This window comes from Lagenorhynchus albirostris, chromosome 19 (assembly GCF_949774975.1).
Source record: "Lagenorhynchus albirostris chromosome 19, mLagAlb1.1, whole genome shotgun sequence".
Classification (NCBI taxonomy): Eukaryota; Metazoa; Chordata; class Mammalia; order Artiodactyla; family Delphinidae; genus Lagenorhynchus; species Lagenorhynchus albirostris.
This window is the reverse complement of record NC_083113.1, coordinates 47,683,181-47,699,589: the sequence shown is the minus strand read 5'-3', so window position 1 is coordinate 47,699,589 and position 16,409 is coordinate 47,683,181. Positions and strand designations below refer to the sequence as shown.

Below are 16,409 nucleotides of genomic sequence, written 5' to 3'. Positions count from 1 at the left end.
CTGGAAGCCATGTTGACAGACCTGTCCAAGATTCTTTCCCTTGAAGGTTAAAGGGGAATCTGGCCAAGCATTTGATAGAATGCCTGACTTTTTTCTTCCCCGCCCCCCCCAAATTAGGACTAAATTGGATTCTGAATTTCTAAGTTGTCTCCTAGGGAGAAAAAAAAGAGTTGGTAGGAGGTAACTTTTTTCTCCTTGCTGATAGTAGGCTCTCATGAGGATGATTTAGTTTCAGAAAAATTCATTCACGATGGTGAAGCGAGGCAGAGTCCTTGCAAGGCCATAATTGGATTTTAAAGCGCTTGTCACTACAAAACCATCCCTGTATTTCTTCAATATTAGGCAGTCCCAAATGGAAGGTTGATGAAAAGGTTGAATGAGCTCTGTATGTGAAAGAAATATCTCTAAACATTCTTTTGAGGATGACCTGTCTCCTACAGTTTATAGGTACCTTTATTTCTGATTCATAATAGAAAAATGGGGGGGGATGGGGAAAAACTTCACAATATTTCTTATAGTACAGAAAATTACTTGGTTTTGTAATTTACATTTTTTTTTTTTTTTTTGCGGTACGCGGGCCTCTCACTGTTGTGGCCTCTCCCGTTGCAGAGCACAGGCTCCGGACACGCAGGCTCAGCGGCCATGGCTCACGGGCCTAGCCGCTCCGCGGCATGTGGGATCTTCCCGGACCGGGGCACAAACCCGTGTCCCCTGCATCGGCAGGCGGACTCTCAACCACTGCGCCACCAGGGAAGCCCTGTAATTTACATTTCTTAATAAACTTTAAGATTTGTAAAATGATAATCCAGTGTGTATCCTTTGGGCCATAATGTAATGATGCAGTTTTTGTTCAGTAACTAGATTACTATATCCTTATTTGTCATTCCCTGCTCTGGGCACAGAAGATGATAAATTTTATTAATTTTGAGTGTTTCCATTTGGTCATTTGGACAAGTTTTAGAGTTTTCTTAGTCAAAAATAAGATGTAATTTGACTTCTCAAAGTGAATTTGGTGCATAGCATCTTCATGGATATGGAGCATTCAGTCAGTGAGTCAAGAGCTGCTCGGTCTTGGTGTGTGAGCTGTTAAGTCCAGTAATTAGCCAGGTTGTTGTGCTTTAATCTTTTTAAAATAGAGCTGAAGCCTCATTGAAGGTGAATGAATTAGTACTTGACAAAGCAGCAAGTCTTGCCAGTATTTTTTATCTATGAGTAAGTGTGTTACCTGAACCAGAGCAGAACCGTTTGCTAATTCCCACTATAATATAGATATAGATATAGATATGGATATATATATATATAATTAGAATTAAAGGCCATTGAGGATATTTTTCATTTTAAAGGTATAAGACAAGTAAGTCTTGACCTCATCATAGTCCCCTGACTGTCCAAGAACCAGGGTTAAATGGGCCCTAATTTGTGTGTGGGGGATCTTGCCTATTTATCTTTTATCCCTTTAAATTGTATCATGTTTCTATAGAAGTAACATTGAGTAACATTCTTGGTGTTGAGTTTTTGGGCTGTTTCTCTGAACTACACCTAAAGTAGTGCCCTGGTCAGTCGTCTGCTCCAACAGCTTTGACCTGGGGAGTAATATGATGATGGTGAGAAGCCCCTTGATGTCTGTTACTCTTCGTGTTGCCAGATGGTCCTGGTACTGGACTGTCAGAGAAATTACCCATGACTCCCCAGGATTGGTCTATGTAATTGATGCTGCCAAACACAGTCACAAATTTTGTAACACAAGTTGAAGGTACTATGTATCTTTGGAGGCCTGAAGGTGTGGAAGGACAGCACAGGAAGAAGTGTACGAAGTGTAGACTGCCACTCTTCTGCCAGTCCCAGCTGAAGAATGCTCCCATGACCTCCATTGTGGATGGAGCAGTAGTCAGGTTTGGCCAGGGTTTTGGGAAAATGAAATACATATACCCAGAAACAAGAGCCTCCTAAGAAGGTGATAATGACCAAATGGACTAAAGACATGGGCACGTTCAGCTCTGTCACTGTGTCTGCTATTGATGAAGAGGAAGAGAAGATTGAGGCTGGGGAAGTTGCTGACTTGTGTGCACAGAATGCCAAAGTGATTGAAAAACAGTTGGAACGCAAAGTCCTGAGCAACAGGCAGTTGCAAGAGCTAGCTGAACTAGAAGCCAAGAAAGCAAACATGAAAGGGACTTTGACTAACAATCAGTTCAAATGATCAGGACCTTTCTCTGAACCCAGCTGGAAGCAAACATTTAGATCAAGAGGAAAAAGAGCTTTTCTTAGACTACATGGAGTGGTTCCTACCTTTATGCCCCAGCAGAAGGCTTTATGTTGTTTCCCTTTGATTCTCCTAGATTCAGTGAAGTCTGTGAGTCCATATGATCTGCTTTCTAGAAATGGATTTGTCTGAATCTTTCTGTATATAGGTCTTCTGTACTATTTTTTGCCCCTATGATGTACACTTCTTGAACTGTGTAAAATCTCTATGAATAGATCAGTGCTTGAGTGTCTCCAGTTTCTAAAGTAGCTGTTCTTATTCCTTCTTCAAAGTTAATGAAATGTTTAAAGATTATTAAAAAGTAATTATACATTATTTACCTGTTGTTAACCCCACCACCCATTGGGGGAGCACAGAGGTAAATAACAGTAAATTGAAGCACCACTCTCTGCACTGAGTTTACCATAACATATTAATATGGATGATGGCAAACCACTGTTAGACCAATGTTGGGATTTTATTAAAATTTTGTAGTTATCTCACTGTGTATTAGGAGATGCCAAATATGTAAGCCTAAGAATGGTCACCAGAGTTCCTCACTTTCTTGCTCAGGTCTCTGCCCTCTGTACAGAATATACCTTTCAAACTCCTCCACACCTAGTGTTCACAGCCCCCCTCTCATCTGCCTCAACCTAGACACAGTATTACATCACCAAATCACAACCTCCTTTTAAGGCTGAACTCAATTGTTCCCTCCTCCATTAGACTCTCTCTGATTCTATCATCCTAACTCATGAGGGGTGGTGGTACTTCTTTCGTTCTTTAAGATATCAGCTCCTTCAACTCCACATTCAACTTCGTGTGATCGTTAGGTACAGACTCGTGTTTTACCTCCTCTACCACAGTAATTTACTTGAGAGCCAGCATCTGTAACTCTGTTTCATACCTTTTCTTTTTATGTCGCACTGAACCTGTACGTAAATCCTTTCTGAAAAGATGGATGAATGTTAAAGAATCATACAAAAGCAAAACTCTTTAGTGAATCAGAGCACAGTTGGAGGGCATGAAGCTTATGTTTATCACTGTTCTTTTGGAAAAACAATACTTAGCAGCTATCCTGGGTACAAATAAAAATTAATTCTGGGGGACTTCCCTGGTGGTGCAGTGGTTAAGAATCCGCCTGCCAATGTAGGGGACATGGATTCAAGGCCTGGTCTGGGAAGATCCCACATGCTGCGGAGCAGCTAAGCCCGTGCACCACAACTACTTAGCCTATGCTCTAGAGCCCATGAGCCACAGCTACTGAAGCCTGCGCGCCTAGAGCCCATGCTCCGCAACAAGAGAAGCCACCCCAATAAGCCTCTGCACCAGAATGAAGAGTAGCCCCCGCTTGCCGCAACGAGAGAAAGCCCGCACGCAGCAATGAAGACCCAATGCAGCCAAAAATAAATAAATAAATTTATTAAAAAATTAATTCTGACTCAGCCAGAATAAGGCACTAAAGGAACTTAGTTATGAATCTGACTGAGGGTTAATATTCAGTTTACACTTGCTCAGGGGAAGTTTACCCAGACTAAACGACTGAGTTTATCTAATCATTACCAACTACATTATTTTCAGTGTGCTTTTTTGGTGGGCAGGAGTGAAGTGGTTTGGGCCAAGTTAATAAATGAATTGCTTATATGATTGGAAGTTTACGGGGTTTTTAATGTAACTCCCAAAAGAAGAATTTACTTACTACTGTAGCAGAATGTTTCTAATCAGAAGGAAGCATCGCGCTGTTGCTCAGCCTTCAGATTTTTGCAAGGCCGTGAAAGCACCAATGCTACTGATTTCCTGTTTTGTTGTTTTTTTGTTTTCTCTTAGTGATTAATAAACAGAGTCTCTTGCCACTTAATTTAGTATCAGGTGTGATCTGGTGGGTAGTTCAACTTCAGTGGATGTGACTATAGAATGTTTCATATTTTAGATACAGTCTAATTCCCAAGATTTCTGTTTCAGAAACTGGGACAACTTCCAAGTTAGTGTTGTGAATCCTTTAATTTCTCTTGCCAGACTCATTAACTCAGTCTGTACGCCTTTGGGGAAATCGTAGTTCCAGACTTCTACTCTTTGCAAAAATCATCCTCTTAAGTGAATGTGATGGTTGAATTAATTGAGAACATCGAGACTCAAGCTTTTCAGCAGTATATTCTGAAACCTGTTTGTTGTGACTTTGACCAGCATAGAATGATTAAGATGAAGTAGTAGGAAACCATAATCATAATACAAAAATTACCTGCATTAAAAGGTGTGGAATTCAACAAATACTCTATTTTTGTGTTCCACATCTCAGCTTTTATAGACTCAGAAAGCTGGAAAGAATCTCGACCATCTTAGACCCGTGTTTCTTTTTTTTTTTAAACCATAGTGTGCATTTATTTTAAAAAATCCAAATATAAGTGGACCCATATAGTTCAAACTCATGTTGTTCAAGGGTCAACTGTACTTCAGTGCATTGTTGGCTTTGATTATTATCCTGAAGACTGCCATAGTATTGTCTTGAAGGCTGTCCAGTGTTCTTTTGTTTTTTTTTTTTTTTTGCCGTATGCGGGCCTCTCACTGTTGTAGCCTCTTCTGTTGCGGAGCACAGGCTCAGCAGCCATGGCTCACGGGCCCAGCTGCTCCGCGGCATGTGGGATCTTCCCAGACCAGGGCACGAACCTGTGTCCCCTGCATCGGCAGGTGGACTCTAAACCACTGCGCCACCAGGGAAGCCCTGTCCAGTGTTCTTTTGTTTTTAACTTTTTATTTTATATTGGAGTATAGTTGATTAACAATGTTATGTTAGTTTTAGGTGTACAGCAAAGTGATTCAGTTATACATATACATGTATCTGTGCTTTTTCAAAGTCTTTTCCCATTTATGTTGTTACGTAATATTGAGCAGAGTTCCCTGTGCTATACAAGAGGTCCTTGTTAGTTATCCATTTTTTTAGTTTTATTTTTACTTATTTATTTATGTATTTATTTATGGCTGGGATGGGTCTTTGTTGCTGCATGCGGGCTTTCTCTAGTTGCAGCGAGCGGGGGCTACTCTTCCTTGTGTGCGGGCTTCTCATTGCGGTGGTTTCTCCTGTTGCGGAGCACGGGCTCTAGGTGTCCGGGCTTCGGTAGTTGTAGCACACGGGCTTCAGTAGTTGTGGCTTGCGGGCTCTAGAACACAGGCTCAGGAGTTGTGGCACACGGGCTTAGTTGCTCTGTGACATGTGGGATCTTCCTGGACCAGGGCTCGAACCTGTGTCCCCTGCATTAGCAGGAGGATTGTTAACCACTGCACCACCAGGGAAGTCCCTGGTTACCCATTTTAAATATAGCAGTGTGTACATGTCAATCCCAAACTCCCTAACTATCCCTCTCCCTATCCCCCCTGGTAACCATAAATTTGTTCTCTAAGTTTGTGAGTCTGTATCTGTTTTGTATCTCTGTTTTGTGTCTTTTTTTTAGATTACGCATATAAGCAATATCATGCTATATCTGTCTTTCTGACTTACTTATGGATCTTTTTGAGATTATGATGACAGCTGTGGATTCTCTTCTCAGGAAAATATACTTGCACACAGAAGTTTGTATTCAGTTTCAGGACAGTCTCACTCCTAAGTCTGTCATGGATCCTAGGTGGTGAAATCCCTGTTATAGTCCAAAGCCTGTCCTTGGGGGTCTAGAGAAGTGACCCATCTAAAATCACAGAGCTTCTAGGGACTTCTCTGGTGGTCCAGTGGTAAAGAATCCACCTTCCAATGCAGGGGATGCGGGTTCAATCCCTGGTCAGGGAACTAAAATCCCACATACCATGGGGCAACTAAGCCTGTGCACCGCAACTACTGAGCCTGCGTGCCTCAACTAGACAGCCCACGTGCTGCAAACTACAGATTCCACGCACCCTGGAGCCTGCGTGCCACAACTAGAGAGAGAAAACCCTCAAGCCACGACTAGGGAGAAGCCCATGTGCCGCAACTAAGACCCGACACAGCCAAAAAAAATAAAGGAGAAAATAAATAAATAAAATAATAAATAAATATTAAAAATAAATAAATAAAATCACAGAGCTTCTATAGCTAAATACTTCTGCTAGTCTATTGTTCTTTCTCCACAGTTCTATCCCTTAAAGCCCATACTGAGTTTACAGAACTAGAGGAAGGGCTTAGGGGTATTAAGCCTTAAAATCAACTGTTTCAGCTTAATTTACCCAGTTAGGAGATTAAAGTACAATAATACCCCAAACATTTAAGTCATTGATTTAGAAAAGGCAAATGAACTAAGCAAAGTTTTTTTTTATAATCTGTTGTGGTTATTCAAAGAGCTAAACCAGATCCCTAGTTGATCTAATTAGCAGTTTCTTACCCAAGCTGCGGGCATCTGAATTCATTAAACAAATCAGTCTAGAGCACTAGTTCTGTTTATTCATCCTGTCTACCTTTCTTTGGTTTTGGGGGGATTGGTTGCTTTGTTTGTTTGTTTGTTTTTAACATGTATATTGGAGTATAATTGCTTTACAGTGTGGGTTAGTTTCTGCTGTGTAACAATCAGCTATATGTATGCATATATTCCCATATCCCCTCCATCTTGCATCTCCCTCCCTCCCTCCCTATCCCACCCCTCTAGGTGGTCACAAAGCACTGAGCTGATCTTCCTGTGCTATGCGGCTGCTTCCCACTAGCTCTCTGTTTTACATTTGGTAGTGTATATATGTCATTGCTACTCGTCCCAGCTTACCCTTCCCCCTCCCTGTGTCCTCAAGTCCATTCTCTATGTCTGTGTCTTTGTTCCTGTCCTGTCCCTAGGTTCGTCAGAACCAATTTTTTTTTTTTGAGATTCCATAAATATGTGTTAGCAACGGTATTTGTTTTTCTCTTTCTGACTTACTTCACTCTGTATGACAGACTCTAGGTTCATCCACCTCACTACAAATAACTCAATTTTGTCTCTTTTTATGGCTGAGTAATATTCCATTGTATATATGTGCCACATCTTCTTTATCCATTCATATGTCAGTGGACACTTAGGTTGCTTCCATGTCCTGGCTATTGTAAATAGTGCTGCAGTGAACATTGAGGTACATGATTCTTTTTGAATTATCGTTTTCTCAGGGTATATGCCCAGTAGTGGGTTTGCTGGGTCATATGGTAGTTCTAGTTTTAGTTTTTTAAGGAACCTCCATACTGTTTTCCATAGTGGCTGTATCAATTTACATTCCCACCAACAGTGCAAGAGGGTTCCCTTTTCTCCACACCCTCTCCAGCATTTATTGTTTGTAGATTTTTTGATGATGGCCATTCTGACTGGTGTGAGGTGATACCTCATTGTACTTTTGATTTGCATTTCTGTAATAATTAGTGATATTGAGCATCTTTTTCTGTGTTTTTTGGCCATCTATCTGTATGTCTTCTTTGGAGAAATGTCTATTTCGGTCTTCTGCCTATTTTTGGATTGGGTTGTTTGTTTTTTTGATATTGAGCCGCATGAGCTGCTTGTATATTTTGGAGATTAATCCTTTGTCAGTTGCTTCATTTGCAAATATTTTCTCCCATTCTGAGGGTTGTCTTTTCGTCTTTTTTATGGTTTCCTTTGCTGTGCAAAAGCTTTTAAGTTTCATTAGGTCCCATTTGTTTATTTTTGTTTTTATTTCCATTTCTCTAGGAGGTGAGTCAAAAAGGATCTTGTTGTGATTTATGTCATAGAGTGTTCTGCCTAAGTTTTCTTCTAAGAGTTTTATAGTGTCTGGCCTAACATTTAGGTCTTTAATCTATTTTGAGTTTCTTTTTGTGTATGGTGTTAAGAAGTGTTCTAATTTCATTCTTTTACATGTAGCTGTCCAGTTTTCCCACAACCACTTATTGAAGAAGCTGTCTTTTCTCCATTGTATACTCTTGCCTTCTTTATCAAAGATAAGGTGACTATATGTGTGTGGGTTTATCTCTGGGCTTTCTATCCTGTTCCATTGATCTATATTTCTGTTTTTTGTGCCAGTACCATATTGTCTTGATTACTGTAGCTTTGTAGTATAGTCTGAAGTCGGGGAGCCTGATTCCTCCAGCTCCATTTTTCTTTCTCAAGATTGCTTTGGCTGTTCGGGGTCTTTTGTGTTTCCATACAAATTGTGCAATTTTTTGTTCTAGGTCTGTGAAAAATGCCATTGGTAGTTTGATAGGGATTGCATTGAATCTGTAGATTGCTTTGGGCAGTATAGTCATTTTCAAAATGTTTATTCTTCCAGTCCAAGAACATGGTATATCTCTCTATCTGTGTGTCTCATCTTTAATTTCTTTCATCAGTGTCTTATAGTTTTCTTCATACAGGTCTTTTGTCTCCTTAGGTAGGTTTATTCCTAGGTATTTTATTCTTTTTGTTGCAATGGTAAATGGGAGTGTTTCCTTAATTTCTCTTTCAGATTTTTCATCATTAGTGTATAGGAATGCAAGCAATTTCTGTGCATTAATTTTGTATCCTGCTACTTTACTGAATTCATTAATTAGCTCTAGAAGTTTTCTGATAGAGTCTTTAGGAATCTCTATGTATAGTATCATGTCATCTGCAAACAGAGACAGCTTTACTTCTTCTTTTCTGATTTAGATTCCTTTTATTTCTTTTTCTTCTCTGATTGCTGTGGCTAAAACTTCCAAAACTATGTTGAATAATAGTGGTGAGAGTGGGCAACCTTGTCTTGTTCCTGATCTTAGTGGAAATGATTTCAGTTTTTCACCATTAAAAACGATGTTGGCTGTGGGTTTGTCATATATGGCATTTATTATGTTGAGGTAAGTTCCCTCTATGCCTACTTTCTGGAGGGTTTTTATCATAAATGGGTGTTGAATTTTGTCAAAAGCTTTTTCTGCATCTACTGAGATGATCATGTGGTTTTTCTCCTTCAGTTTGTTAATATGGTGTATCACATTGATTGATTTGCGTATATTGAAGAATCCTTGCATTCCTGGGATAAACCCCACTTGATCATGGTGTATGATCCTTTTTTTTTTTAAGTTTTTTTTAAATTTATTTTTTAATATTTTACTTATTTATTTTTGTCTGTGTTGGGTCTTTGTTGCTGTGCACAGGCTCTCTCTAGTTGCTGTGAGTGGGGGCTACTCTTTGTTGCAGTGCATGTGCCTCTCACTACAGTGGCTTTTTCTGTTGCAGAGCATGGGCTCCAGATGTGCGGGCCTCAGCAGCCGTGGCACATGGGCTCAGCACTTGTGGCTTGTGGGCTCCAGAGCGCAAGCCCAGTAGTTGTGGCACATGGGCCAGTTGCTTCATGGCATGTGGGATCCTCCCGAGCCAGGGATTGAACCCATGTCCCCTGCATTGGCAGGCAGATTCCTAACCATTGAGCCACCAGGGAAGTCCCTGTATGATCCTGTTAATGTGCTGTTGGATTCTGTTTGCTAGTATTTTGTTGAGGATTTTTGCATCTATGTTTATCAGAGATATTGGCCTGTAGTTTTCTTTTTTTGTGACATCTTTGGTTTTGGTATCAGGGTGATGGTGGCCTCATAGAATGAGTTTGGGAGTGTTCCTCCCTCTGCTATATTTTGGAAGAGTTTGAGAAGGATAGGTGTTAGCTCTTCTCTATATGTTTGATAGAATTTGCCTGTGAAGCCATGTGGCCCTGGGCTTTTGCTTGGTGGAAGATTTTTAATCACAGTTTCAATTTCGGTCCTTGTGATTGGTCTGTTTATATTTTCTATTTCTTCCTGTTTCAGTGTCGGAAGGTTGTGCTTTTCTAAGAATTTGTCCATTTCTTCCAGGTTGTCCATTTTATTGGCATATAGTTGCTTGTAGTAATCTCTCAGGATCCTTTGTATTTCTGCAGTGTCAGTTGTTACTTCTCCTTTTTCATTTCTAATTCTGTTGATTTGAGTCTTCCTTTTTTCTTGAAGAGTCTGGCTAATGGTTTATCAATTTTGTTTATCTTCTCAAAGAACCAGGTTTTAGTTTCATTGATCTTTGCTGTTGTTTCCTTTTATTTCTGAACTGATCTTTATGATTTCTTTCCTTCTGCTAACTTTGGGGTTTTTTTGTTGTTGTTGTTGTTCTTTCTCTAATTGCTTTAGGTGTAAGGTTAGGTTGTTTATTTGAGATTCTTCTTGTTTCTTGAGGTAGGATTGTATTGCTATAAACTTGCCTCTTAGAACTGCTTTTGCTGCATCCCGTAGGTTTTGGGTCATTGTGTTTTCATTGTCGTTTGTTTCTAGGTATTTTTTGATTTCCTCTTTGGTTTCTTCAGTGATCTCTTGGTTATTAAGTAGTGTATTCTTTAGCCTCCATGTGTTTGTATTTTTTACAGTTTTTTCCTGTAATTCATATCTAGTCTCATAGCTTGTGGTCAGAAGAGATACTTGATACGATTTCAATTTTCTTAAATTTACCAAGGCTTCATTTGTGACCCAAGATATGGTCTATCCTGGAGAATGTTCCATGAGCACTTGAGAAGAAAGTGTATTCTGTTGTTTTTGGATGGAATGTACTATAAATATCAATTAAGTCCATCTTGTTTAATGTGTCATTTAAAGCTTGTGTTTCCTTATTTATTTTCATTTTGGATTATCTGTCCATTGGTGAAAGTGGGGTGTCCCCACTTAAAGTCCCCTACTATTATTTTGTTACTGTCCATTTCCCCTTTTATGGCTGTTATTAGCATTTGCCTTATGTATTGAGGTGCTCCTATGTTGGGTGCATAAATATTTACAGTTGTTATATCTTCTTGTTGGATTGATCCCTTGATCATTATGTAGTGTCCTTTTTTGTCTCTTGTAATAGTCTTTATTTTAAAGTCTATTTTGTCAGATATGAGAATTGCTACTCCAGCTTTCTTTTGATTTCCATTTGCATGGAATCTTTTTCCGTCCCCTCACTTTCAGTCTGTATGTGTCCCTGGGTCTGAAGTGGTGTCTTGTAGACAGCATATGTATGGGTCTTGTTTTTGTATCCATTCAGCCAGTCTGTGTCTTTTGGTTGGAGCATTTAATCCGTTTACATTTAAGGTAATTATTAATATGTATGTTCCTATTACCATTTTCTTAATTGTTTTGGGTTTGTTATTGTAGGTCTTTTCATTCTCTTGTGTTTCCTGCCTAGAGAAGTTCCTTTAGCATTTGTTGTAAAGCTGGTTTGGTGGTGCTGAATTCTCTTAGCTTTTGCTTGTCTGTAAAGGTTTTAATTTCTCTGTCAAATCTGAATGAGATCCTTGCTGGGTAGAGTAATCATGGTTGTAGGTTTTTCCCATTCATCACTTTAAATATGTCCTGCCACTCCCTTCTGGCTTGCAGAGTTTCTGCTAAAAAAATCAGCTGTTAACCTTATGGGGATTCCCTTGTATGTTATTTGTTGCTTTTCCCTTGCTGCTTTTAATATTTTTTCTTTGTATTTAATTTTTAAAATAAGTTTATCTTATTTATTTATTTTTGGCTGCATTGGGTCTTCGTTGCTGCACACGGGCTTTCTCTAGTTGCGGTGAGCAGGGGCTACTCTTCGTTGCACTGTGCAGCCTTCTCATTGTAGTGGCCTCTCTTGCTGCCGAGCTCGGGCTCTAGGCACGCGGGCTTCAGTAGTTGTGGCCCGTGGGCTCTAGAGCACAGGCTCGGTAGTTGTGGCATATGGGCTTAGTTGCTTCGCATCATGTGGGATCTTCCCAGACCAGGGCTTAAACTCGTGTCCCCTGCATTGGCAGGCAGATTCTTAACCACTGAGCCACCAGGGAATCCTGTTGTATTTAATTTTTGACAGTTTGATTCATATGTATCTCTGTGTGTTTCTCTTTGGGTTTATCCTGTATGGTAGTCCCTGTGCTTCCTGGACTTGATTCACTATTTCCTTTCCCATGTTAAGGAAGTTTTCAGCTATAATCTCTTCAAATACTTTCTCAGACCCCTTCTTTTTCTTGTCTTCTCCTGGGACCCCTATAATTCGAATGTTGGTGCGTTTAATGTTGTCCCAGAGGTCTCTGAGATTGTCCTCAATTCTTTTCATTCTTTTTTCTTTATTCTGCTCCCTGGCAGTTATTTCCACCATTTTATCTTCCAGCTCACTTATCTGTCCTTCTGCCTCAGTTATTCTGCTATTGATTCCTTCTAGAGTATTTTTGATTTCAGTAACTGTGTTGTTCATCACTGTTTGTTTGCTCTTTAGTTCTTCTAGATCCTTTTTAAATTTTTCTTGTATTTTCTCCATTCTGTTTCCAAGATTTTGGATCATCTTTACTATCATTACTCTGCATTCTTTTTCAGGTAGGTTATCTAGTTCGTCTTCATTTATTTGGTCTTGTAGGTTTTTACCTTGCTCCTTCGTCTGTAACATATTTTTTTTGTCATTTCTTTTTTTTGTTTGTTTGATGGGTGGTACTGTAGTCCTGTCTTACTGGTTGTTTGGCCTGAGACATCTAGCACTCCAGTTTGCAGGCAGTTAGATAGAGCTGGATGTTGGTGCTGAGATGAGGACCTCCGGGAGGCCTCACTCCAGTTGATACTCCCTGGGGTCTGAGGTTCTCTATTAGTCCAGTGGTTTGGACTCGGAGCTCCCACCACAGGAGCTCATACACAACCTCCGGCCTGGGAACCAAGATCCTGCAAGTTTCGTGGCATGGTGAAAGAAAAAAAAAAAAAAAACGAAGAAAGAAAGAAAAAAAAGAGCTGTACAATATCAAAGAATAAGAAACAAAATAAAATTAGAAGGATAAAAAATATATTAGGAAAAATAAAACTATAATTGAAACAACTGCAGTAAGGTAAAATAAAACCACAGCAAAAAAAAGTAAAGAAAGAGGGGGGAGGGCAACAAGCCAAAAGGAGAGATCACTAACAAAGTATAAAAAATAAAATAAAATTAGAAAAATAAAAGATTTATTAGGAAAAATAAAAATATAAAAGAATCAACAACAATGAATCAACAAGGTAAAACAGAACCCCAATCTAAAAGAGGAAAAAAGAAAAGGAAAAAAATAAAGAAAAAAGCCTTGGCTATGGGGGTGGAGTTTAGGAGCAGGTGGAACTTAGGCAGGGGTGGGGTTTTGGGTGGGGCGGGGCCTAGGCAGGTGTCGGGGCGGGGGGGGGGGGATGTTTGAGCGTGGAGTGGGGCCTAGGCGGGCACGTTGCAGCGTGGGGTGGGGCTTCTGCTTAGGACCTGGAGAAGGGGAGAGGCAGCACATCCAAAGGAGGGCCTCTGGAGTGTGGGGTTCCAGAGTTTGGAGGTAGGGCTCTGAGTGAGGGTGTGTGGGTGGGGTTTAGGCCCAGCTCATTGGACAGGGTCTCCCAGTGTAGAGGTGGGGCCCTGGGTGGGGGTGTGGGGGCGGGGCTTGGGCTCTGTGCACAGGAGGGACGCTCCGAGGACAGAGGACTAGGCCCGGGAGCCCAACAGTCTTCCCGGTGCCTAAGTGGACAGGGGACGCACTGGTCACGTTCCCTTCTGTTTCTCTGCGCGCCTCCCCCACCTTCTCTCCCAGGTTCTCGCCCCCTAACGGGGGTGGGTACCGCTTGGTGTAGGAGCTCCTCACCTCCCCCAGCCGCCCCTCAGGGGTGCCGGTCCTGGAGGTCCGGCCTTTACTTTTACTCCGCCTTGCCTTCCTCCTACTCCCTCAGGACCTGCACAGCTGGAGGGGGCCTCTGTGGGCAGAGGATCAGGCCTGGGTCTTCAGCAGTCTCCCAGGGGCCCACGTGGGCATGGTAAACCTGGCCATGCTCCCTTTTGATCCTCTGCCGTCCCAGTGGTTCCCCAATTTCCCCTTTTGGGCATGGGATACCTTCCCCTTCCACAGCCACCCCTCAGGGGCGCCAGTCCCATCCCGCCTCCACTTCTCCTCCCCCTTCACTACCGCCACACCCCACGTCCTACCCAGTCACTAGGGGCTCCTCCCGTCCCCTTAGGTGTCCGTGGTCCCCCACCAGTGCCTGGTAGGTGCCCTAGTTGTGAGGAGACGCGAATTCTGCGTCCTCCTAGTACACCATTCTTGGTTTTGCCCGTTTTTTTTTTTTTGCGGTACGCAGGCCTCTCACTGCTGTGGCCTCCCCCGTTGCGGAGCACAGGCTCCGGACACGCAGGCCCAGCGGCCATGGCCCATGGGCCCAGCCACTCCGCATCATGTGGGATCCTCCCAGACCGGGGCACGAACCCACGGCCCCTGCATTGGCAGGTGGACTCTCAACCACTGGGCCACCAGGGAAGCCCCCATCAGATTCTTTATTGGAGTCAGGCAGGTGTCTCCAAGTACTTAGGGCTTGTCTCTCCCACAGTGCTATTGCTGCATCATTCATTCAGCATTAACTGAGTTCCTTCTCTATTTTAGTCACTGCTGTGTTTGGTTGGGGGGATGCTTCACATTTTCTTCTTTTTTCTCTTTCCTCTATTCATAATCATTTCTTTTTTGATATTAATATAGGTAACTTCAGCAGTCTTTTTCCAAAATTTGATCATTAATTTAACAAAGTTATTTGTGAGGCTTTTCATAAAATTTTCTCCTCCCAGTTTTCTGTTGTTAAGAGGACAATTATTTTAATTCCAAAGAGGAAACACTTGATGTAAGAGTCTTTTCAAAGTCCAGATTTCTATCTCCAGAGTAATAGAGAGCAGCTAATAATGTGGCAAAGCTTAGCTTCTAATTTACTGCTTCCACAGCTAGGAACCTTCGCTTTGCCTCTGATTTGAAGGGGTAGGGATGGGGATAGGACTCCTAAACTGGTGAGAAGAAAGGTTTCAACTCTCAGTTTTCTATCTTGATCATGTTCTTATCATTTGAAAAAATTACTAAGCATACTCTAGTAGATATATATTCATAAAATATTAATTATTCTAACATATATTATAAAAACATTAAAGTATAAATTAAAGCATGAGCTTTTCAAAAAAGAGAGGTCCATTATTTTCTTCCTGAGCCCCAGGGGATCATCTAACTTGCATCCCCTTTGGAAATCATTCTTCTGTCTAAACCTTCAGACCTAGCTTAAGTCCCTGCTCTTGCTTACTTGCTTGATTTCACCATTTTATTTCTATAACTGGATTGTAAACTACATGAGGTTAGGGACAATTTGTGTCTTACCTTTCTTCTGTATCCCACAACAATGCCTAGCACAGTTTTGGGTACTTCATAATTACTCAGTTTTTACTTGTTGATTGATTTCTTGGGATCATTTCAGAGTATTATTTCACTAATTGTTAATAAAAGGAAAAAATCCTCAGCCTTTTTTCACCTTAGTAATTCTGGTGTTAGTCCTCATACTATTCTTATTCTAAGATTAAAGATCATCAAGCCTATCTGCATTTACAGATTTGCAGAAATAGATAACATCTGATGAAGTGACTTGATTGGGACCTCATGGCCATGGTGTAGGCTCAGAACCAGACCTGTGTCAGCACCCATGTTTGTTTTTGTTCCTTGAAATTTCTGTCTTTTAGTTTCTTATCAAATGGCTGAGTGCCAAACCATAGCATTTTCTCTTTATACTTTCTCTGAAGTTAGTTTGTGCTGGCATTATTCATGGTCCCACTGTTTGGGTATACTACTTTATATTTTATATTCTGCAAGTCTCTTTTCTGTTCCTCTGAACCACTACTTTGTCCTTTGATTCTAAAGGCTCTTTTAAATTTATAAGAGTAATTATTCATAATTACACTTAGAAATTCTTTATAGCTATTCAGTTCAGTGACTCTCAGTGGCTTAACATCATAACCTTGTTCTCATGGCACTCCTATATTGTCTTCTCTCTGTGGGTAGAAAAACTAAATCTAGAAAGAAAAAAAATAAGCCAGTTTATTGTCAATTGCAAATTGATACAGCGAGAGAGATGAAAACCAAACACTGACCTCCACATTTGCAGTTCACTTATGTCTCTGTGGACTGTGTCATTCCTTCATAGAAGGTGTAGTATTCTGTACTTACTAATATAATTCACTAAATTAAACCATTGCAGTTACCAATTACAACTTAAAGGTTTTGAGATTTTTCTTATTTCATTTGCCTGATGGGCTTATTAGTCATTTTTTTCTTCATTACAAACACCCTCAAAATTTCAAGGGCTTATAATGACAAATATTTATTCTTCTTGCTCATGGCTGCGCAGGTCAGTTGGGGTGGCTGTGCGCTGGGCTGCGGGTTATGTTTAGGTCTGCTCCACGTGTCTCTCCTTTTCCTTGTACTAGCAGTTCTCTGTACGTGTTGTTCGCATCAGGAATGTCAGGAGTGC

At 40.9% G+C, this 16,409-nt stretch overlaps 1 protein-coding gene and 1 pseudogene across 3 annotated transcripts in view; both read left to right on the top strand.

The window, feature by feature from the left end:
* The window catches only part of GLG1 (golgi glycoprotein 1), a 150,094-nt gene that overhangs the window by 66,116 nt on the left and 67,569 nt on the right, over positions 1-16,409 (top strand). The window lies entirely within an intron of this gene.
* LOC132510159 (STING ER exit protein-like) lies at positions 1,536-2,200 on the top strand (annotated as a pseudogene).